The sequence below is a fragment of the Podarcis muralis genome, chromosome 1 (genome assembly GCF_964188315.1).
Source record: "Podarcis muralis chromosome 1, rPodMur119.hap1.1, whole genome shotgun sequence".
In the NCBI taxonomy this organism is placed as follows: domain Eukaryota; kingdom Metazoa; phylum Chordata; class Lepidosauria; order Squamata; family Lacertidae; genus Podarcis; species Podarcis muralis.
This window is the reverse complement of record NC_135655.1, coordinates 39,591,468-39,614,478: the sequence shown is the minus strand read 5'-3', so window position 1 is coordinate 39,614,478 and position 23,011 is coordinate 39,591,468. Positions and strand designations below refer to the sequence as shown.

General features: G+C 39.6%; 1 protein-coding gene across 15 annotated transcripts in view; it reads left to right on the top strand.

The window, feature by feature from the left end:
• Positions 1–23,011, top strand: part of MEIS2 (Meis homeobox 2) — a 230,236-nt gene that overhangs the window by 200,488 nt on the left and 6,737 nt on the right. The gene's annotated exons all lie outside the window — the stretch shown is intronic.

Sequence of the window (23,011 nt, the reverse complement as noted above, 5' to 3'; positions counted from 1 at the left end):
ATACGCTTCAGGTTACACACCCTGCTAACCCAGAAACAGTGCTTCAGGATAAGAACAGAAATCGGGCTCCGGCAGCGCGGCGGCAGCAGGAGGCCCCATTAGCTAAAGTGGTGCTTCAGGTTAAGAACAGACCTCCGGAACGAATTAAATACTTAACCTGAGGTACCACTGTATACAACTAAAACTAACAGCGCATTTATTGTTTAACAGAAAAAGATATCAGTTGTAAGTTGATGGCCAATAAAATGTGTAAAAAATAAAAGATATCCAACACTGAATTAACAACAAGTTGCCGTGTAGGATTCAGACATATGAGGGCCTGTGGTGTAGCGTAATTATTAAAGTGCCTCTGTCTGTCCCTACTTCTATTTTGCTCTTTTAAATCCCTGTGGTTCAGAACATTAAATTTAGACAAAGGAAAGGATGTGCTATGAGAAATCAGTGGTCCCTCAAATAACGCTGAGTATAGTTTTTCTGTGGGCCTGTGTAAAATGTGTAGAGGGACATAAAGAAATAAGAATCTTATTCCTGTTAAAGACCACATACAATCAAAAAGACAATCTGGATACAGCTCCACTGAACTCTGTGAGGCTTACTTTTGAGAAAGTATATAGGACTGCACTGATAAGTAGCCAGGAACATAAATGCACTTCACAGAATTCAAGCCTTACGTAAAAGAGTACGGACTGTCAACAGGGGTTTGGGAGTCCGAATTGCTGTGAGAAGTTGCTACATGCAACTTCTATAGCAAACATTATGTAGATTGTTTTGACTAACAAGCTCTCCCAGTAAGTGGTGCACTCATGAAAATAAGTTAATGTTTTACACGTTGTCACTTTATACTGACGGACTTAAAACTTGGGAAATAGAATTGACAAATATATTAGCAATAAATTAGTCTCTTGGGCATCCTCAAACACATTTCCACTGTGTTTTCTCCTCGTTGCTATTCCTTTCTTAAAAAATAATAATATTTCAATGTTAAGACAATGGACAATTTTATATTTATATACATTTAAATGGTATAACAAATACAGAATTTTCCCATCCTCTGAATATGGTGGCCAGTCCTGCATATCCCTCTCTTTCATCATTTTGAGCCAGCAGAATCATTCTCTGTTTGCAAAATTTATCTGTGCTGCCCTTTCCCCATTTTTTTATCATGTTGTACATTCATTCTCTTATTTGTTTGTGTATTTAAAATCCTTTGGGACCACTTTTAAGTCCAAGCCCTCACAAGGAGGTCTCCATCATATAAAGAATCACAATATTTAAAAAATAAAATATAACCACCATAGAATACCAAACAGAAATACAGAAGCAGGATACCAAACAGAAACGCAGAAGCATTAAGAATCTATAACAATAAAATAGCAGTAGAACAACTGTACCAATAAATAGCTACAACTTGGAACAATAACATTATAGCAAAATAATTCAGAACTAGGTCAATTAATACCAGCAAATATACCGTATTTTTCCGTGTATAAGACTAGCCCCCCCCCCAAAAAAGAATGTCAAAAATTAGGAGGCATCTTGTACACGGATACATCTCCCCTCATTTTCTTAAATCTGAGTCCCCCAACATAGGGGGCGTCTTATAGACGGAAAAATATGGTACTTATCGATAAAAAGCTATGTGAGGAAAGCCTTTGTCTGTGTAGTTCTCAACAGATTATAGTTACTCACTGACAGGGGCTATCCCAGTGTGGCTTTAGAGCTCAGAATTCAACATGATTTTCTCACTGAACCAGCTGCAGGAGAAATGCCTGGAGCAGAGACACCCTTGTACACCACCTTCATAGATCTGATGGAGGTATTTGATGTCATCAGCTGAAAAGGACTCTTCATACTGCTCAACAAGATAGGATGCCACTTAAGCTGCAAAAAATGATTGTGTCCTTCCCCGAGAGCATGGACGGCACCATCCAGTATGACGGTTCATCCTCAAATGCCTTTCCGATAAAGAGCGGTGTGAAACAGGGCTGTGTTCTCACCCCAACTTTCTTTGGCATATTCTTCTCCCTGTTGTTCTCCTGTGCCTTCAGCTCGACAGAAGACAGTATATACTTCCATTCGAGAAGCGATGGGGTCTGTTCAACCTGGCACATCTTCATGCCAGAAGTGTGGTGGGTTCTTATCTGAGAGATGTTGTTTGCAGATGATGCAACCTTGACAGTGAACTCTGAGGAATAACTGAGGCTAGATCCATTCTCTCTAGAACATATTACAGCTGGTGTATTTGTTTAAGTTAATAAAAGGAACTCCTAGCTACCACTGCCACCTGTAACAGATGGTCCAGTGATGATGTCATCCAGCAATGTCATGTAGATACTCAAAGGCATAGAGCAGAATAGAGTCACCCTGTAAGTGGAAGGCCACAGATTGGAACAAAAATATCCCCAGCACCACCTTCTGAGGTCAACACTCCAATATTCCTCTTCCACATACCCATTTCCCAATGTAACTCGCCTACTAGGATGACCAAAGTTGTTTCTGTTCCAAACTCAGGCCTGAAACTGGATTGAATGGTTCTAAATAATTAGTGTACTCCGGAACCACTAGGTAGTGGTAGTTATCCTAGATCACTGACTCCAAAATAGGTTTCTTCAATAATGTCTTCACTTTTTAGGACATTGAAGATCACACATTCTTTTAGATAGGCATTGACCACCTCAGTAATCCAGTACTCTATCCTAGCCACAGCCAATTCAGGATGCAAAGGAGGGCCTTTCCCACTTGAAAAACTCTCTTGGATGACTTGAAAAAACTTCTGGATCACATTGTTCAGATGCAGTGGTGGAAGAGAAGTAAAATGTATTGGCCACCACCACAAAGCAAGCCCAATATGGGTTTTCACCTGTATCCGATCATATTCACTACGTGTCTTCCACCATTTGCAATTTAGCTGTTGACCCAAACATTTAATTGCCCTCAGCTCCTCATAATATTAAGGAGTCAACATGCCTCTACAACTGGATTGAGAGGGTTTGGGAGAAATGGATATTGATGGCCTCAGGCATCCCCTTATTTAATGCAGAGACCAAGGTCTCAGTAGTACCAATGGCTTCAGGAAAATCTCCAAGAGACTTCAAAAAACTGTCTGGATTTATTAGTCTTCAAGAGTCAACCATCAGAACCAGTTCTCCACCTCTGCAGAAGTTACAGGTAAGCTATAGGTCAGACATGATTAGGTCAAGCATGAATCAAGTAATGATCTGACTATGACAATGTAGTCTTTATTAGCTTCCTCGTGCACGGATCATCCCCCCCCCCCTTCCACTGCAGAAAATGAAGTCCAAATTGTATCCTGCTAAATTTATCATGTCCAGATAATTTGAGACAGGCCTGTGGTTGTCATGGAGGTCATGAAATTTTCAGATGCTCCCGAAAAAGAGCCTCAGCATGCATATTAAAGCTCCCAGGACCACCAATCTCAGAGTCCTCAATCGTGTTTGAGACTATCTGCTGGTACTTCAGGCAGGGATATAGTTAGGCGCTGATGTGGATAGTATACCAATGGAATTCCATCATGTCTCATGTCCCCAACATCAGGTACAGATATTCAGAATCGGCAGATTGTTGAGTAGGGTGCCTGGCCAACGAGGTTCAATCCTTATAGAGCAAGACTGTCCCTTCTTGCCGCTCATGTTGTGTTTGGTGCTGTACCTGCTTACCTGGTTTACATATTCTATTTGTATGCAGGGCAAGAAGTCAATCTCATTTACAATATTTGACATTGTGCATTATATCCTATATCACCCTCTATACAACTTTAACTTTAACTCAGCAGCAAAAAGGCTGAGCATGATCTCTTTAGGTTAGATCACCTCTGTTTATATAGTTAAATTAATGTGACTGGTTAGCGCTGGTAGTGAGGTAGGTAGATTTGTGTTTGCATCTGAACAGCTGAATTTGGGCATCAGCTCAAGAATATGTGGTAGGTTCAGGGAGCAAGAAGTTTACCTATCTTCAAACAGCAGCACTGGCAGAATAAACAGGTGATCAAGAGATCTTTGTATGACAGAGATAGTAATACCTGTTTGTTAATCCCTATACAAACTATACATTTACAGCAATTCTGTGCATATCTACTTAGAAGTAAATCCCATTGTATTCATTAACACTGACTTCTGAGTAAACATGTTTAGGATTGCACTGTACGTGTACCAGCTTTCCTTCTGCCAATTGCTCTTTGTTGTATTCGTTTTGCATTTTCAGGAATCAAGGAGATGATGTATTTCCTGAATCTTTCAGGAAACGTGGTGACATATTCCACTTACTAGACTCTCTCAGGCTAGAATTTACTAGGATTAAAGCAGATGTGGCATTACTGGATTCTGCTAAGCCTCTGGTGATTTATAAAGATATAAAATATATATTTTATGATTACGATGATGCTAAAAATTTTGTGTATAATAATATAGTTGCACTGAAAAGAGCAGAGAATAGAACAACTACTGAAGATACAAGAGGAGGAGAAACAAATCCCCCTCTGCCAGCTGATCCAACTCTTATGTTCACAAAGGATTTTTAAATTTTTCAGTAAGATAAATCTTTGCATCCTTTGCATTTCCTTTTTAATGCATTGAAATTTAATTCAGTATAACTTATTAACTGGTATGGTTGTTATTTATACAGTGGTACCTCTGGTTAAGAACTTAATTCGTTCTGGAGGTCCGTTCTTAACCTGAAACTGTTCTTAACCTGAAGCACCACTTTAGCTAATGGGGCCTCCCGCTGCTGCTGCGCCGCTGGAGCACAATTTCTATTCTCATCCTGAAGCAAAGTTCTTAACCTGAAGCACTATTTCTGGGTTAGCGGAGTCTGTAACCTGAAGCGTATGTAACCTGAAGCGTATGTAACCCGAGGTACCACTGTTTATCATATTGGCATAGAATCATAGAACTGTAGAGCTGGAAAGGAACCTGAAGGTCATGTAATCCAACGCTCTGTAACCTGAAGTGTCTGTAACCCGAGTACCACTGTATATCACTTTTTAGTCCAAAGGCCCCCAAAACTGCCTTATTCAGATACCATGCTTGAGATGGTGTATTTTTATGTCTTCACTCTATAATATAATTTTTAAGGTATTGAAGCAATCCTGTACACACTTGCCTAGATGTAAGCCCCAGGTGTAAGCCCTAGGTGTAGGACTTATTTCTATGTAAACATACTTAGGATTGCCCTGTGGGTACTCTATCAATATAAATTGCCCATGATCCCAATTCAGGTATAGTAATTCACAATAAACAGTGACCTAGGACGGGAAACCTACCCCCACAAAAATACATATCCAATCAAACAAGTTATGAACGAGCATTATGATGCACATACCTATGCACCCCAAACATGAACAGAAACACATTGGCTGAGTGGAAACCTGCTCCTGCATGTCATTTATGTTAAAAACAAAAATAGTGGACAGAATCCGAAAAGGCTCACAGAAATGGCTTGCTGGCCCAGTGCAATTTTTAATTTACAAACTTTGAGCAATTTACCACTGCCTCCCACCCCCTGCCCAACATTTCACAAACTCTCAGTTTTGAAAACAGTTTTCCCATGCAGGGTGAAGGGTTCCTGTTCAACAAAAATGTATATAGCCTGTTTGGTTCACTGAGCATTTTTCACAAATACTTACCAATGTTTCTGTATACGTTTTCACAGTTATTGCTAAAATAGTTCACCCAAATTTACTTGTAATGCTTCTGATCATGAACCCTACCTTTTGCTTTACTTTTTGCTTTGACTCAGAAAAAAAATACTAATTTCTACTTTTACTCTTGTTTATAAAGTTTTAAAGTCAAATGTCAGTAGAATCAGCAAATGGTGCATTATTTTGTATCATGGGTCAGAGTTCTTATAACTGCTATAACTTTCAAAGCTCTAGCTTTTAATGTAGAGTTTCTCTACTGGTTTCCACTAACTTTATCTTTTTGTCATTTCCGTTGTTGTCGCTGTTGTTATTTCACATATATATAGGGTATGCTAGTGTACAAAGCATTAGCCTGTAGGGTTGGGCAGTTAGCCCTAAATAACTTCAATATCTGGAGGAATGTCTTCTCTTATATCAACATGGCTGGGTATTAGGATCAACTGTGGCTCCACCACCTCCTTGTGACACCACTACCTAGCAAAGTTTTAGAGACAACTATGTGATAGCCTATGCAATGGATGGGACGCGGGTGGCGCTGTGGGTTAAACCACAGAGCCTAGGACTTGCCGAACAGAAGGTTGCCGGTTCGAATCCCCGTGACGGGGTGAGCTCCCATTGCTCAGTCCCTGCTCCTGCCAACCTAGCAATTTGAAAGCATGTCAAAGCGCAAGTAGATAAATAGGTGCCGCTCCAGCAGGAAGTTAAACGGCGTTTCCGTGCGCTGCTCTGGTTCGCCAGAAGCAGCTTTGTCATGCTGGCCACATGACCCGGAAGCTGTACGCCGGCTCCCTCGGCCAATAAAGCGAGATGAGCACCGCAACCCCAGAGTCGGTCACGACTGGACCTAATGGTCAGGGGTCCCTTTACCTTATGCAATGCCATCCTCTCTAAGCTACATCTTGCAGTGAAATGATCTGCTTTTCATTGACAGATGAAGAGGCACTCCTTTGCCCCTAGACCTTTTAGGGGAGGATGAACTGGTTTAATTGAATATGGTCACCTCCTTCCTTGAGATGTTATTTAATGTGGTTTTAAATTATTTTTATATCTTTTTGCTGTTGTGTATTTTAGATCTGTATATTTCTTTATGTACCATGCCCTGCAACTGTGTGATGAAGGGCAGATAGTAAATGCAATCAATAAATGGCTTTATTGCAGATGATGGGGCATTGAATGAGACAATCAGTAATATTTAATGGTAGTCATACTCAGAGCAGACCCACTGAAATCAATAGATTCAAGTTACTTAAGTGAATTTATTTCTATATGTCTACTATGAATATGACATGGGCGTAGCCAGGATTTTTGTTAGGGGGGCAGGCCTTTTGTTGGGGGAAAAGAACCTCAGTTTGTTATGTATTTTTACTGATTGTTATAGATTTAGGGGGGCAGCTGCCCCTCCCTGCCCCCTCTTGGCTACGCCCATGTCTAGCACCTGATGTCGCACAACAGCTTACTAAGGCTACCTGAACCATGCATGGCAGAGGTGAGATTTGAACCATAGGCTTCCTAATTCATAGCTCAGTCTACACTATGCTACACTACTTCTTGTGAAGCTGTCCTTTGTATTTGTTTCTGGTGATGAATCAACACTATATTTTGCAGAGCATAAATGAAGTAATGGGGAGCTGTGCAAGACAAATATTACTGCTTTATGTCAGGTTAAGTGACCAAGATTTCTAAAGGAATGAGGGGACTTACTGGCACTCAGAAGACTCGGGAAACAATTATTGAGAGGTTGGCGGAGGTAAACATCTACTGGCCTCAAGAGTTGATGGCTTTCCCAAAGGAGATGCAGAATTGGCAGATATCAAAGGATATCTCGGATACTAATGGGGTGCTCTAATATGCATATAGTTACATCGCTTGCAAAGTCTTTCCCATTAATTTCAGTGGAGGGGTAACTCTCCAATGAAGCAAGGGGTGGAACCTCTATGCATAAGAGTTCCAGTGACTTTCATACCATAGTGACAATTCCTTACTGCTGGGGAACAGACTAAGTTCTGGTGAACACTGCAAAGAATTCTGCTGAATTACCTTTTGGGGGTTCTGACCTCCCTTTTTTTTGCTTTTTACAAACACTGACACTTATCCCACTGCTATACAGTAGTACCTCGCAAGACGAATGCCTTGCAAGATGAAAAACGTGCAAGACGAAAGAGTTTTCCGTTTTTTTAGTCGTTCCGCAAGACAAATTTCCCTATGGGCTTGCTTCGCAAGACGAAACGTCTTGCAAGTTCTTGCGAGTTTGTTTCCTTTTTCTTTAAGCCGCTAAGCCGTTAATAGCCGCTAAGCCGCTAATAGCCGCTAATAGCCGCTAAGCCACTAAGCCGTTAATAGCCGCTAAGCCGCTAATGGGGTTGCTTCGCAAGACGAAAAAACCGCAAGACGAAGAGACTCGCGGAACGGATTAATTTCGTCTTGCGAGACACCACTGTACTTAAATTATTTTTCTGCCTTCTTTCAAAACAAATAAGATATATAAGACTGAAAAGGATAACATGCACATACGCATCTGAAAAATTGTCACACGTTGAGAAATCATTATGGCTGTTGTATCTCTCTGTTTACCTGTCTAGTCTTCCTAAAACTTTCCCCTTCATCTCTAGGAAAGTAAATACCGTATTTTTTGCTCTATAAGACTCACTTTTTCCCTCCTAAAAAGTAAGGGGAAATGTGTGTGCGTCTTATGGAGCGATTGCAGGCTGCGCAGCTATCCCAGAAGCCAGAACAGCAAGAGGGATTGCTGCTTTCACTGTGCAGCGATCCCTCTTGCTGTTCTGGCTTCTGAGATTCAGAATATTTTTTTCTTGTTTCCCTCCTCCAAAAACTAGGTGTGTCTTGTGGTCTGGTGCGCCTTATAGAGCGAAAAATACGGTAGGTTGTGCCTATAGTTGTTCATTTGTAGGATTAGATCCAGACTACTTAGACCCATTGAAATCAATGACACTTAAGTTAGTCATGATACATATATATATATATATATATATATATATATATATATATATATATATATATATATATATATATATTCTCTGCACTACTAATGTATAGAGGTTTGTGTCCAACTTCTCTGCAATGCTCACTTCTGTAACTTTAAAATCTGTAGCTTTAAAAAATCAGGAACAGCCAATAAAGATATTAAGAGCCCGATTCCTATAAAGGAATTTCTTTAAATAGTGCTCTTTAACTTCTAGAGGAGAAAGAGGATCACTCAGCACCTCATAAAAGGTGATCTGTTTCTTAAACCAGCTGACCCTAAGGGGTCAAGCCAGGTCATAGTTTCAATATTTTTATTGTATTAAAACCAACTCCTTATAAAGTTCTTTCCCCTAATAATCCTTAATAAATCAATTCTGTATCATTACCTGCTTGTGGCTGCTCGTATATTAACCATGTCCCTAAACTAGCATGAACACCTTAAAGATCAATACCCGTCAATTTTTCAGCATGGAGTTCCTTTTTGTTGGCGTTGGCTATAGATTTGAAAGACTTGGGGATGTTCATAACAAATTTCCTGAAGTCCACTGAGTTGACAGGCAGGTAAAATATATATTTCCATGCCTTGATCCTTTTGCCTTCAGATTTGAAGATTTTAATAGCTATGGAAAAATGCACAAGCATGGTCAAGACAGGACAGTGGATACAAAAAACATAGTTTACTTAGGGCAAAATTTGCTGTCAGGAAAATGGAGCATAGTTTCTGAACTCAAGAACCAGCAGTGCATGTGCAGGTTGGATGTAGATGGTTGCTACAATAAGACTTCTTTCATACAGGTGTGTTTATGCCCCAGGCTTGCTGGCCACAGTCCATTCCATTTACAGAAGCTGAATTAAACAATAACTACCGCATTGCAAAAAGAAGAAGGGGGGAGGGAAAGGTGAGCGTCAAAGGAGATGCCTGAGAGCTTTGTTAGGGCCAAGAAAAACCCTGTTGCAGTTGTCAGAGCTTGTTGATGTTGCAGAGAACGGCACTTTTTTTTCTCCTGGATTTTGTGGTTCTGCCTTAGGAAAGAAAGTAAAATAGAACGGAAGAACAAAGTCCTACTCTATAAATCAGCAGCTGCTCCTTGCCAGATCAAAGGAGTGACATTTTTGCTCCTGGACTACTTGTCCACTTTAGGTGCTTGACAGACAGCTAACAGCTGGCCTGCTATACAGCATAGGAGAATTGGGCTACATCTTCTTCAGAGTAGATGACAAGCTAATCAGAGATACCTATAATACAAGACATGCAAGAGCACCTTGATCTCTTCAAATGTATCTAGCAGGTGTTTCTAAGCATGCTTACACATTTGGGAAAAGTTATTACTAAGCTTATTTTCCTCTGAAAGTGCTTTTAAATTTCATCAAATTTTATCATAAATACCAAAAAGCAAACAGATACTAGCTTTCAAAATGAATATCCCTTTGTAATTGTTTATATAAAACATTCAAAAACCTAATCTGGTTTGGAATAAGCACAATTGCCAATAATTTGTCTAAATGCTACAAAAATATGGGGTCCCCCCCCCCAAAAAAATTTAAGCTATGACAGCAACATAAATGGTTGAGTGGTCAGTTTAAGAATTATATGAAAGCTCTCTGTTTTATGCAGTGGTTATTCCAATGTACATAACCTCAAAATAAGAGGTTTCAAATTTGCAAAAGCTGTACTTAGTGACTCTATAAAAATGTATGTATACAGACCTGGAATTTTAACATCAGCAGTAAAACTTTCAAAGTAATTCGGTTTCTAGTTGATTCTCATCTGCAATAAATCATGTGCAGGATGAGGCAATATACTACAACATGTCTATTGACTTAGCATTTTATCTTTAAGATGTGAATAGCTAAGGAACTCTTTCTGTTTGTCTCCTCCCTTCCTTTCAAGTACCTATGAAAGATCTCTCTTACAGTGTGATAAATAACTGCTTATGAATAATCTAATGGTATTATAGAAAGGAAGCAGACATTACTTTGGAAAACATGACCTGCTGAGATGTTTTGTTATGTGGCATCAGATGTGATTACATTCACAGAATAGTGTTTATTACCATTCAGATTTCCAGGGGAAATAAAAAATAATTTTCTACATAGGTTAAAAATTCTTGAAAGCTCATAACGGAAATCGGTGTCTGTCAATGTCTTTCTGTAGTAGCAATTCTTTATTACACTTAATATTAGGAGATTTATTTATTTCTGCAACTGGTTATTTATTCACTGTGGGGATTCACAGTAGTATATTTATAATCCAGGATGGTGGATTATTCCATTATATTATTATAATTTTAATGCAAAATGGACTTGTACTGTTCAGTCTTATAGCTATATTAGGCTGCAATTGTATTCATACTTTCCTGGGAACAATCACCAGTAAACACAGCAGGACTTACTTTTGAGTAGACACACGTAGCATTGTGCTGTTCAATTTTTTTAAAACCGCCAGAAAATAAAAAAAAAGAAGCACATATACATTAAATAGCTATGAGAATTCCACAGCATGTTATAATTAGACAATTTATTAGCAGTGTTTGTCTTAAAAGTCTTTCGTTTGAGACAGAGTATATGGCACATATATGTTCCTGATAAAACTGGGACACTAATATAACAGCATAATCCTATACATGTCTACTCAGAAGTAAGTCCCACTGAATTCAGTAAGATTGCCAGGTAGGACTATAGCCTAAAGATTCAATCTAGTGCACATTGAGTTGGGATTAAATCCTATTAAATAGTGGGATTACGTCCAAGTAAATAATGTGTAGGGTTCTGCTACACACCATATTTCCAGGAATTGTTTCACCTAACTTCATTGAGTCCTACACAGAACCCTATAGTTTGGCTCCATCTCATGGCTTCCTAGTATATATGTTGGCAGAGGTCACTGGGAACCTCTCTATCTGGTGTTATGAGTGAACATATTGGTACAAGAGATGCAGGAAAAGGACTTGAAAAATGCATAGAGCTGGACCAGATTTTGAGAGGCAAATGTGCATTTTCTTTTCCACATCTTAATGTTGCTGACAGAAATTCAGATTTGGAGTTTAAAATTTCATTTTAAAAAACAAAGTAGCATTTCAGTACTCGGCCTATGCCTTTCAGTGGTTTCCTGATGCTATAGATATGTACCGGTATGCATCCAAATATGTATGAATGTATCCATGCTTGAATCTTGGCCAAAAGAGAAGGGGGGGGGGAGCCAGGGGCAGTGGTTTTGCCAAGTCCATGTGTTTTGTGTAAATTTCATTTTAGCTGCGTACACTAAGCTAACTATAGCTCAGTTCTCTGAATCCTAAACCTGGCCCTTGCTACATGAAGCTGAATACATTTTGTTGGTTTGTTTCAAAAAATTATATACTGCTTTTCACTTTGTGAATCAAAGTTTTATGTCTCTCTTGTAGGTAATGTATACATTTTGTGTCTCACAATTTCCATTTCAATGGGAGGGCAGGGTTATTGCATTATGTGTGGGGGGTTACTGCTTTTGTCTGTTATTATGATATATATTTTTGTATTGCAAACCATGATAATAATAATAATAATAATAATAATAATAATAATAATAATAATAAAAAATAGCCCAGTCCAAGAGCCCATGGTAGCTTTAAATACCTAGGAATACCTCTCACATCTGATATTAAACATTTAGGCTGAAGAAACTATACAAATACTTATAAAAGCATGCAACAGGATTAAAAATGGAAGCATATTAACCCAAGCTCGCTCGGATGCATTGCAGTAAAAATGTCGATATTGCCTACATTCTCATATCTTTTTCAGATATATACCAGTCCCATTCTTCCCTCTTCACTAAAATAAGGCAAAATAAACTCAATTCTATAGGAACAGTTCCAAGGGAAGTTTAGGAATGCCCAATTTAGGACTGTACTATGTTTCCCTATTAGAAACTCCTTAGTGCACCAAAAGTACTTCAAAGGGACTCCCTGTAACTGCCAATGATGACTTTGAAAGTGCACTCCTAGCACTAATCAGTTGATTGACACTAAAAGCAGGTTATCAAAGAAAGTTGCCACTGATCAGTAGTTCTGGCAACCTGCTTTGTACTATGATAGGTAGCAATTGACAGGTGGGCAATTCTGTCCATCTGTAAACGTTGACCCATAGGAAGTGGGAACTAGCATGATAAAGAGTTCTTGTGAACTCAAAAGTTTGCACACAATTTTGTTACATTTTAGTTGGTGTAATAAAAGTTTTGCCGTAATAGGAATTTTGGAACTTTGTAGTGCTTTACAACAAAACGAAAAAACACCCACCCTAAATAATGATGTTTTTGTAGGCACACTATCACAGGGATACTAGTATTTTCTGTAGTGCAGGCAGGCACTACAGAAGTATAAGTTGAAGAAGAAGAAGAAGAAGAAGAAGAAGAAGAAGAAGAAGAAGAAGAAGAAGAAGAAGAAGAAGAAGAAGAAGAAGAAGTTGTTGTTTTGCATTGACCATCTGTGGTATCATAAGACACTTTGGTACCATAAGAGAGTATAGTGCCCATCTAGTCATGAATCAGTCATTGCCATTGTTAAGGTATCCTAATCTTTTTTTGAATGCCCACAAAATTTTCAGTAAAAACTGTTTCAAGTAAATGAAGTCTTCTAACTTTCTCTGAGTTTTCAAGTTTTATTTACTTAATAGCCTTTTGGACTTGTTTGTAGCCAAGTGATTTAAAGCAGCTTTAAATATACGAACAGAAAGAATGTCGTGTAGCCTGGTATGGCACAGTCATCCTAAAGAAAGATGTGTATCATCCTTTGTTATAAAACTATATACATGGAAATGGATACCTACCGTAATTCTGTTGAGAGAAAAGAATGAAATGAACTGAGATTAGTAGCCAGGAAAAAGAAATGTGTGTTTAATAATTAAGGATTGTTTGAAAGGTATAAAATATAAAATACACTGTAAACTGTAAATTAAACTAAAAATGTTAATTTAATACTTTGTATTCCAGTACTCCAGAAAAGCCTCTTCTGTAGGCCACTCAAAAATCACACATTTAGGGCCAAGCTACACATGTGGTTAATTCTGTAAATAAATAGTTCCTGCTGCTGTAGCCCCCAAGCAGGATTGAAGACAATGTTAAAGAGGAAGGCAGGGGGTTAATTCCCACAGTACCAATGAAAAAAATAACTCCTCCCAAGTTGTTTGTATTATTGGGAGGGAAACCTGGCATTATTCTGAGTCACTGGAAAGATGTGACATAGATATCTTTCATACGCAAAGCCCTGTGTCCAAAGAGCCATGTTCAACCAGTTCTGCATGCTGGGCTAGTCTTTCTCAAATCGTGCACCCACTCCACACTCCTTTTGCAAATAATGATACTTTTTTTAAAAAAAAGAATTGGGATATGGTATTGAGAGTTGTTATTCAAAAGAAATGCCCCCCCCCACAAGGCATACCCAAATTTCTTTAAGTATGTCTAAGGGTAGCTCTTTGGATGCACCCAAAATATTCATCCAGATCCTTAAAACTTCACAATGTGAAATTATACAGTTCACTTAAAATGAACAAGGCATATACCTCATTGCGCTTGCATTCAGTAGGGGAGGCTGCATGTAGAATGTTGTTCAACTTTGCACACCGATTGAAATGTGGCTAGTTAGGGCCATGACTCTCTTCCTAGTGACCACCTTTTCCTAGTTTCTTAAACAGAATAAAGGATGTAATGTTTACCCCCCCCCCCAAGCTCTTCACACATCATAGAAGCAAAAGTCCAGGAGAAATAGATCCTGCTGGGTGTAGGAGAGCGATACCCTGCACCACTCTCGTGTTCTCTGGCCTGCGTAGAGAACTTAAGGGAAAGGAAGGGGTCAGCCTCTCAACTTCATACCAGGCTTTGGAGATTGATACTGCTTTCAAATCCTGGAGTGTGCAGAGGACTTGGGGAAGAGGTGGTGTTGCTGGAAACCACAAATAATGATTGACCAACCGAGGCCAGCCCAATTATGTGGACTCTTGGCTTGGAGAATGCATGAATAGTATCTGGCTTGCATTCATTCCTAAGGTTTCTTCAATACTAGGCACCATACACAAGTAGATTCAGCCCCTAGTATTCCTTTTTAGTACAGTGGTGCCCCGCAAGACGAATGCCTCGCAAGACGGAAAACCCGCTAGACGAAAGGGTTTTCCGTTTTGGAGGTGCTTCGCAAAACGAATTTCCTATGGGCTTGCTTCGCAAGACGAAAATGTCTTGCGAGTTCCTACAGGTTTTTTCCCTCCCCCCCCCCCTTTTTCCCAAGCCGCTAAGCCGCTTATCAGCTGATCCGCTAAGCCGCTTAACAGCTGAGCCGCTAAGCCGCTTAATAGCTGATCGCTAAGCCGCTTATCAGCTGATCCACTAAGCCGCTTATCAGCTGATCCGCTAAGCCGCTAATAGCGCTAAGCCGCTAATGGGCTTGCTTCGCAAGACGAAGAGACTCGCGGAACGGATTCTTTTCGTCTTGCGAGGCACCACTGTACAAGAAATATTTGGCAGCCTGTTCTAAAATACATGCTGTATAGCCACTATGGCTTCATAGAATGCACAATATTCATGACTACTATGAAGGGAAACCTCCAATAGTAACACTACTATCATTACAAATATGTGCCAAAAGAAGAGAGATTAAATTTCATGTTTGCGTTTCAGAAGAAGCAAATCAGCTGAACAGTCCTGGAATTTGTCAGTTATAGATGCAATAAATATATGAGTTTTAGTTTCCTGAAGTGAAAATTGCATATTTCCTGCAGTAGATAGGGCGTTGGGGGAGTGGGGCCCTAGGATTTACGTGTTTCAAAGTGCCATAATACCCTGCAAATATAATAACACATAGACAAATATCTATGAACGTTTAACAGATTTACTCTATGCCATGTTAAGCGCATCAGAACAATATATGGTTTGCAAATGCTTAAGCCTGTCAAAATATTACCAAGTAGCCATAATAGCTCATGCCAAATGCTGTTCATCAGCATTTGATACTGCATGAAAAGAAATTCACATGAAATTGAATATTTGGTACCTGGAAAAGAACTCTGGGAATCTCAATTTTCATTTTAGAAAGTGTGTGTACAGTATTTCAACAAGTAGCTTAGGGTCTATTTAATTATTTTCTTTTGCATAGCAGAGTCATCAAATGATGTTAGCCTGACATTTTGTGAAATAAGTTGTTTTTGACAAAGAGCTCAACATGGAATAAAATGTTGGTAGGTTACCATAGCAAGATGACCAAGGGTCAGTATGCCTACATAGGTATAGAAAACTGTTGGGTGCTATATTGGGCATAGAGGATTTCATTGGAACTTTTCAGCATCAAGTGCATCGATCTCACAATGGCATTCTTATTTATTGTACTCGAAAGTAAGTTCCATTGAAGATGGGTATTTATTTCTGAAAAAACATACATAGCATTGTGGTATAAATGAATGTGGAAGCACAATTCCCCGAATAATGTCAATGAAAATGCCTTATATTTATGTATACTAGAAATGTGAAAACCATACACGCTTTCTTTCTTTTCGCCATGGTAATGTGTGGTTTTATGGCACAAGATCACCATGCAAGACTGTTCCCAGACACAGCTGCATTAATTTGTATGAGTCAGTTGGAGTATTGGGCAAATGCCCAACCTTCTATGTTTCTAAGAGAATGATTGAGAAATCAGCTCACAGACTGCCTTTATTCAATATTCAATATAGTTCAACACAATGTTCAAATTATGTCAAGGCACCAAGGAAAACCAAAGGGGCATAGGCAAAGCAACCATGGTAAATGTGTTTAGGGGTGTTAGTCAGCTAAACTTACTCAAGGTAGAACCATTGAAATTAAAGGACCTATCTTAGTTAGGTTTATTAATTTCAATGGATGTACTCTGAGTAAAAGTTAGTTGAAACCCACTCTAGGATTACAGTCCAGGAATAACTGTTTTACTTATGTGAGTGAGAGTATCTGTTTATAACCAAATGTGGCAAAGAAATTTATGTTCTTGCTTCACTTACAAATGGAGTGTGGTGGGGTAAGAGCTCATGAAGACTGGGCACACAAAGGTTTCACATATAATTCAGAAGCTTTTTCTATTCAAATCTATGATATCTTTAAAATAAAATACTACAGTTCTTTCCTCATGCACTATGACCATTTAAATTTTATCATAAGTGTTTTGCTGAAAAATAGGGTGACTTTTTAATAAAAAATGGATTCGATTCAATTTGAAAATGATTAAATTTCTCAGCAGGACCCATGTCATATGTACATTCCAAATTTTGAAATGTCAGTTGGCCAAAGATTAATTTTTCCATTAAAAGTGAACAAATTTGGATTTGTTTTGCATGCTTAAGTCATGCCAGCCCTCTACTGAAAATGTCAGTGCCATACAGTGAGCTGGAACAAAAACCTGAGGAAAAATGCTTCTTACATATTGTGAATGAATTATCACCATTTTCGCACACTACTATTCATGAACAAAAATTATTCCTTTCCCTCTTTTAGTGCTGGAAAATGAATATCTCCAAAGGCTCTACTTGAATTAAAAACTAGGGGGCAATGGAAAAGGAATCCAGAAAATTCCATGTATAAGTTTCTGATTAGTCTCTAATGGTGGTAATGGTTAAAAGTAATAACCCTTTTGAAGGCTATTCAGTGGCTCATGAACAATTAAGTTGTTGATCTTAATTCAAATTTTAGTAAATCAAAGGGGGGAAATCACTTATTGTGGAAAATGGGCTGAGAGATCCTTCTGTTCTTCATATAGGCCATCTTTTGTTTCTACTTCTATACTTACTTGGATGTGATTTCTTAAGATCCTGTTTGGGATTCATATTGTCCATTACAGACATTAAACACCATTCCTAGGACTCATCGCTCATAACTGTCAAGTTTTCACCAGATCCGCCTACAACAATTTCATTGGTGTGAATGCCTGTAGCACAATCAGCATTCATTCTGACCATAGCACTTCCAAGCATCATTAGTACTGATACACATAATGTTGGCATCTACACTTCTTGTTGCAGTGCCATTACTGCTGATTTCTACAGCCATGTCATCCAAGAACAGCTGCAAGTGGTGTCTACTGTACCTAAGGCTGTGTGATAGGATACCTACTGTACCACCAGCAATGCAGCTTTTCTGTTCTACTTAAAAGAAGGCAGCAAATATGGTCAACTTCTCTGAGTGGTACATAAAAAGAACATGAGTCTCAATGGTGGGAGGAAACAAATCTCCAATGGCAGATCAGTTTTTAAAGACTTCTTCCCCATGTGACATTTTCCTGTTAAGCATCTTAACTACTTTTGTGAATTTTAATAATACTGGTAAGGGATACATGACTGTTGGTGTAGGGGGAATAGAGGGTGCAATACATCAGTGCCCTTTATCATAGTACCAACCTGTACAATTGTGCTATTGTGAGAATTATTTTTTAGTTTTAGTCTGATGTCCTTTGAAACTAGATCAAGCCATCAGTTCTTCCAAGTGGAACCTTTGATTCCCTCACCATTTCATCCAGCTCTTTAGTTCAATATTATTAAACATTGTTAATACTTGGGATCCTTTTATCCTGGATCACTGGATTCTCACTTTTACTTTCACCTGACACTTTTACTCCTTTCACCATTTCCTTGAATTACCACTTCAACATCTGTTCTTCAACAAGCAGCAGATATTCTTTTTCAGAATGGAGAAATAAAATTATTCTCAGAATCATCTATGGTTACATCAGTAGACTACTTATTCATGTTTGCAGGGTATCATCTTCATCCAAGCCACCAAGTTCTAGATGGCTTCATTGGCGATCATCCCATGTCTTTCAGCTGGGTTTGAGTTATGTCCATAGACCAGGCATAGGCAAATTCAGCCCTCCAGATGTTTTGGGACTACAACTCCCATTATCCCTGACCACTAGTCCTGTTAGCTAGGGATGATGGGAGTTGTAGTCCCAAAACATCTGGAGGGCCGAGTTTGCCTATTCATTCCTGACTCAGCTCAGCTCAGAAAGCTTCTGTGTTTTGCAGCAGCTAATCTAGTGCTCTTAAATTACCACAACCCCAATAGCTTTTACCAAGTGCATCACACCCGTTATTGTTGTTGTTGTTTAGACGTTTAGTCATGTCCGACTCTTCGTGACCCCATAGACCAGAGCACACCAGGCACTCCTGTCTTTCATTGCTTCCTGCAGTTTGGTCAAACTCATGCTGGTAGCTTCGAGAACACTATCCAACCATCTCGTCCTCTGTCGTCCCCTTCTCCTTGTGCCCTCCATCTTTCCCAACATCAGGGTCTTTTCCAGGGAGTCTTCTCTTGAGGTGGCCAAAGTATTGGAGCCTCAGCTTCAGGATCTGTCCTTCCAGTGAGCACTCAGAGCTGATTTCCTTAAGAATGGATAGGTTTGATCTTCTTGCAGTCCATGGGACTCTCAAGAGTCTCCTCCAGCAGCATAATTCAAAACCATCAATTCTTCGGCCATCAGCCTTCTTTATGGATCACGTTTGGTCAAAACTCTCCACTATGGCCTGTCCATCTTGGGTGCCCTGCTCGGCATAGTTCATAGCTTCTCTGAGTTATTCAAGCCCCTTCGCCACGGCAAGGCAGTGATCCATGAAAGGGGCACACATTATAGCCCTTCTTAATTGTCAGAACATCACCCATATTCCATTATATAAACAGCTGGTTCTGGCTAGGAACCTACAGGCTGGCCACTGAGAGAACAGGCTGCTGGGCCCTGATCTGTCAGGGTCTTCTTACGTTCTTCGTCAGTGGAGCTTGTATTTCTATCACAATCCCTCTTGAACATTAAGATGGTGAAAGCAAAAGAGGGTTTTGGGAAAGTGTCAGTCAATTCCTTTTCCAGAGCTCCAGTATGCTTATACCTGTAGTGTGCTTGTAGTGTTGTCAAAAAAAACCAAATACACAAATTCACACTAAAAGCCAAACCACCACAAAAGAATAACAGCGAGTAAAACAATTCATTTACACAGTGAGAAGCTAAAACTACACTGGAAAGTTCAAGTAGAGACGACAGTGCTAAAAATGATGACAAAAGATATTAAAAGGTTGTTAAAATTATTTAAAGGTTTGGGAGAATAAAGTTTTTTTCTTTCCCTTGTACCACAAAAACTGGGACGCGGGTGGCGCTGTGGGTAAAACCTCAGCGCCTAGGACTTGCCGATCGCATGGTTGGCGGTTCGAATCCCCGCGGCGGGGTGCGCTCCCGCTGCTTGGTCCCAGCGCCTGCCAACCTAGCAGTTTGAAAGCCCCCCCGGGTGCAAGTAGATAAATAGGGACCGCTTACTAGCGGGAAGGTAAACGGCATTCCGTGTGCTGCGCTGGCTCGCCAGATGCAGCTTGTCACGCTGGCCATGTGACCCGGAAGTGTCTTCGGACAGCGCTGGCTCCCGGCCTCTAGAGTGAGATGAGCGCACAACCCTAGAGTCTGTCAAGACTGGCCCGTACGGGCAGGGGTACCTTTACCTTTACCTTTACCACAAAAACATGAATGTGGGTGCCATGTGAGCCTCTCTAGGGAGAGCATTTCACAGTTGGAGGCCATTGCCAGTTATGGTGAACTTGCCCAGCCCTTTCTACGCTGAACACTGTCTTCCAAACATTTGGGGTGCCATTTATTTATAAATGGGCAGCCATTTATTTGGCAGGAAAGCACGCAGAATTTTTGAGCACAGCACTGCTGTGTTTGTAAGGATCTGTGAACTAGGGCACACTTCTCATGCTGGCATTAGAAGACATCTAGAACATTGTCTTCCTCCTAAAACCAGCCACTCAAGGCAGAATGACGATTTCCTGAGACCGGAAGCTTCTGTGTGCTTCTTTTCAAGTTCCCTGGTTACTACAGCAGTTTTGGTGACTGCAGTATTAAAATGTTTGTTGTTTGGAGGCAAGTGGCTTTTGTTCTGCATCTTGTGGAATCATCTCCATCCCTGGAACTTTGAATACCCCCTTCCAGATGACTTGTACCCCCAGGGGGGCCTGCCCCAAATTTGAGAACCACTGACCTAGGGCTTCCACTGTTTCCTTAAAAAATATCTGTTGAATCAATTAGCAGCTCTCACACAGATAAATTCTGGGCTACAGTAGTCCTCTCTCTCTGTCTGTCTCTCTCTCTCTCTTTTTGTGTGTGTGTGTGTGTGCGTGTGTGTGTGTTGGTGTGCTACATTTTAGGAAATGTGTGACTGGCACATGCACAGAATACACAAGTGCCGAGCAGATTTTCAAAATCCTCTTCCCAAGTTTCTGTCCTGTTGACCTGTTGAATTAATTAACATTAGCCCCACAGGCTAGGGTTTTTAATTGTGTATGTTCATAAAAGCCAGTTTTGTATCCCTTTGGTCAAAGGATTATGAATTGTCCAAGTCTTCTGTATTGTTGTGTAAACTCCCTTTAAAAAAAAATAATCTTAAAGAGGATGCCCCCCTTTTTAAATTAATGTATACATTCTGACGAGTTTCCAAAGATATGACCTTTAGGTGAACCCCTTTAACCTTCCCCTTAATTATTTGTTTGAAGACAGTGTAGTGTTCTCCTGCTGAGAATGAAGAACCATAATGCATTGCAGTCCTGTGAGTAAGGGAGTGTTGTAAGGAAGTGGAAAGGGACATAAATAAGGAGACCACCAGATGTAAATAATAAAAAGTGGTTGGAGCTGAAATAAAAACTGAAAAAGCAATTTAATTTACCTTATGAGTGGCTAGGTTGAAGAAAGCAAGGGTCAGCAAGGCTCAAAGTGGAGGGGAATCTGTTGTGTGTTACCAATCCAAGTACAGTACATGCTTGTTTCATTCCTTAAACCTTGCCATCTGCATACATCATTAGAAGCTCATTGAAGAGAAAACAGTCTTATCAGGCTTTTCTGTTAATCTCTGTTGGTGTTAACTTCAGCTGATAAAAGGCATGCTAGCTGCAGAAGGCTCAGGTCAGTCCCTGTTTGGTCAGTGTAGCAACATTACTGGAAAGCAGCTAAGCAAATTAAGCCCTATCAAAGACCTTTGTCTTGGAGGACAGAAATATGCCTTGAATTCACAGTGTTATGTTAGGAATATAGCCTCAGCGACAGAAATCACTATTACCTAGAGGAGCAAGCTATAAAAGCAGTCTTAAATGCCTAGCATTTGCTTTTGACTAATTATAAGGCAGTGTATTATTATTATTTTTTACAATGGGTGTATTTAAATAGTGAGCAAAAAGATGCAAAGTAGCCTATATAGTCTTTTGAGCATTTATGCATCATCTACTAAATGACATTCCCACTAGCATACAATTAGAAGAGTTGATTTCAAAGGTGTCTATTACTGTAAAGTGGACTTAACCTGGAAGAAGAGCAGTGACTATGTCCAAACCCCAAATGCTAGATTCCACTACCTTACAAACTTTTAATAATCATGGGTTTTATGTGAAGCTCACTGAAATTGTTATTAATTTATACGATACAAATAAGCTAAGTTTGAGGCGATGGGTATGTTTAGAATATCAGGAATCGCTAATGATCCTTAGCAGTTCTTAAGGGTCATTTAGCTGAGGAATGAATGACAATACTGGACAAACCCTGAACGTAACTACTAAGGTTCTCTAAAAACACAGAGAATGGAGATAAAAACAATAGAGATCAAAACAAGTGGGTCTTGTGAATTATAGAAAATGGCCTTAACTAAACTGTGCAATTAAGAAACATTTTTTTTGGGGGGGAATCATTTCACTGGGGTTAGTTTGAACAAGATTATCTGATGTGGGTTGTTATGCATTAACTTAATGGGGAAATATGCAAGCACTTATTTTTGGATTACCCACAAAATTAAATCCAGGCTTCCCTTGCCAAATAATGGGCTTTACCTAACATTCAGATGACTCGGACACTGCTTTAGTTATGGTACCTGATTGGAGAAGAAGTTATTTTGGGCCTAATAATAAACACATGTACCTGCAATTCCCTCTTTCTATCAAGTTGAAAGGTGCCCCGGTTTATGGTTGGAAGTTGCCTTATGCTCTCTGCCCTGGGTGTCCCACTCTTGGTTGAAAAGGTCGCCCCCAGCTGGCACTGACCTCCAAATGACCCTTGACTTTACAGGCTTAAACTGCAGGAGTTGTAGAAGAGCAGAAGTTCTTTCTGGGCCAGCACTTATTGCTGCTGTGCTGGTGATAAAACTTCAGACAGCCTAATTGATGGCTTTGCTGACCTAACAATACCTTGTGAAAGCACAGAATAGCAAAGCCTGGTCCTCATTTATGGACAGCTGCAATGGCAGCTGAATTGCCTAGGACAAAAAATAAAAATAAAATATTCCACAATACTTTAACTGGGTTTTTAGATGGCCAGATAATCTTGCTTTTGAAGTAAAATCAAGTGTTAAATTGTGCATATTTTTATGTGTGAT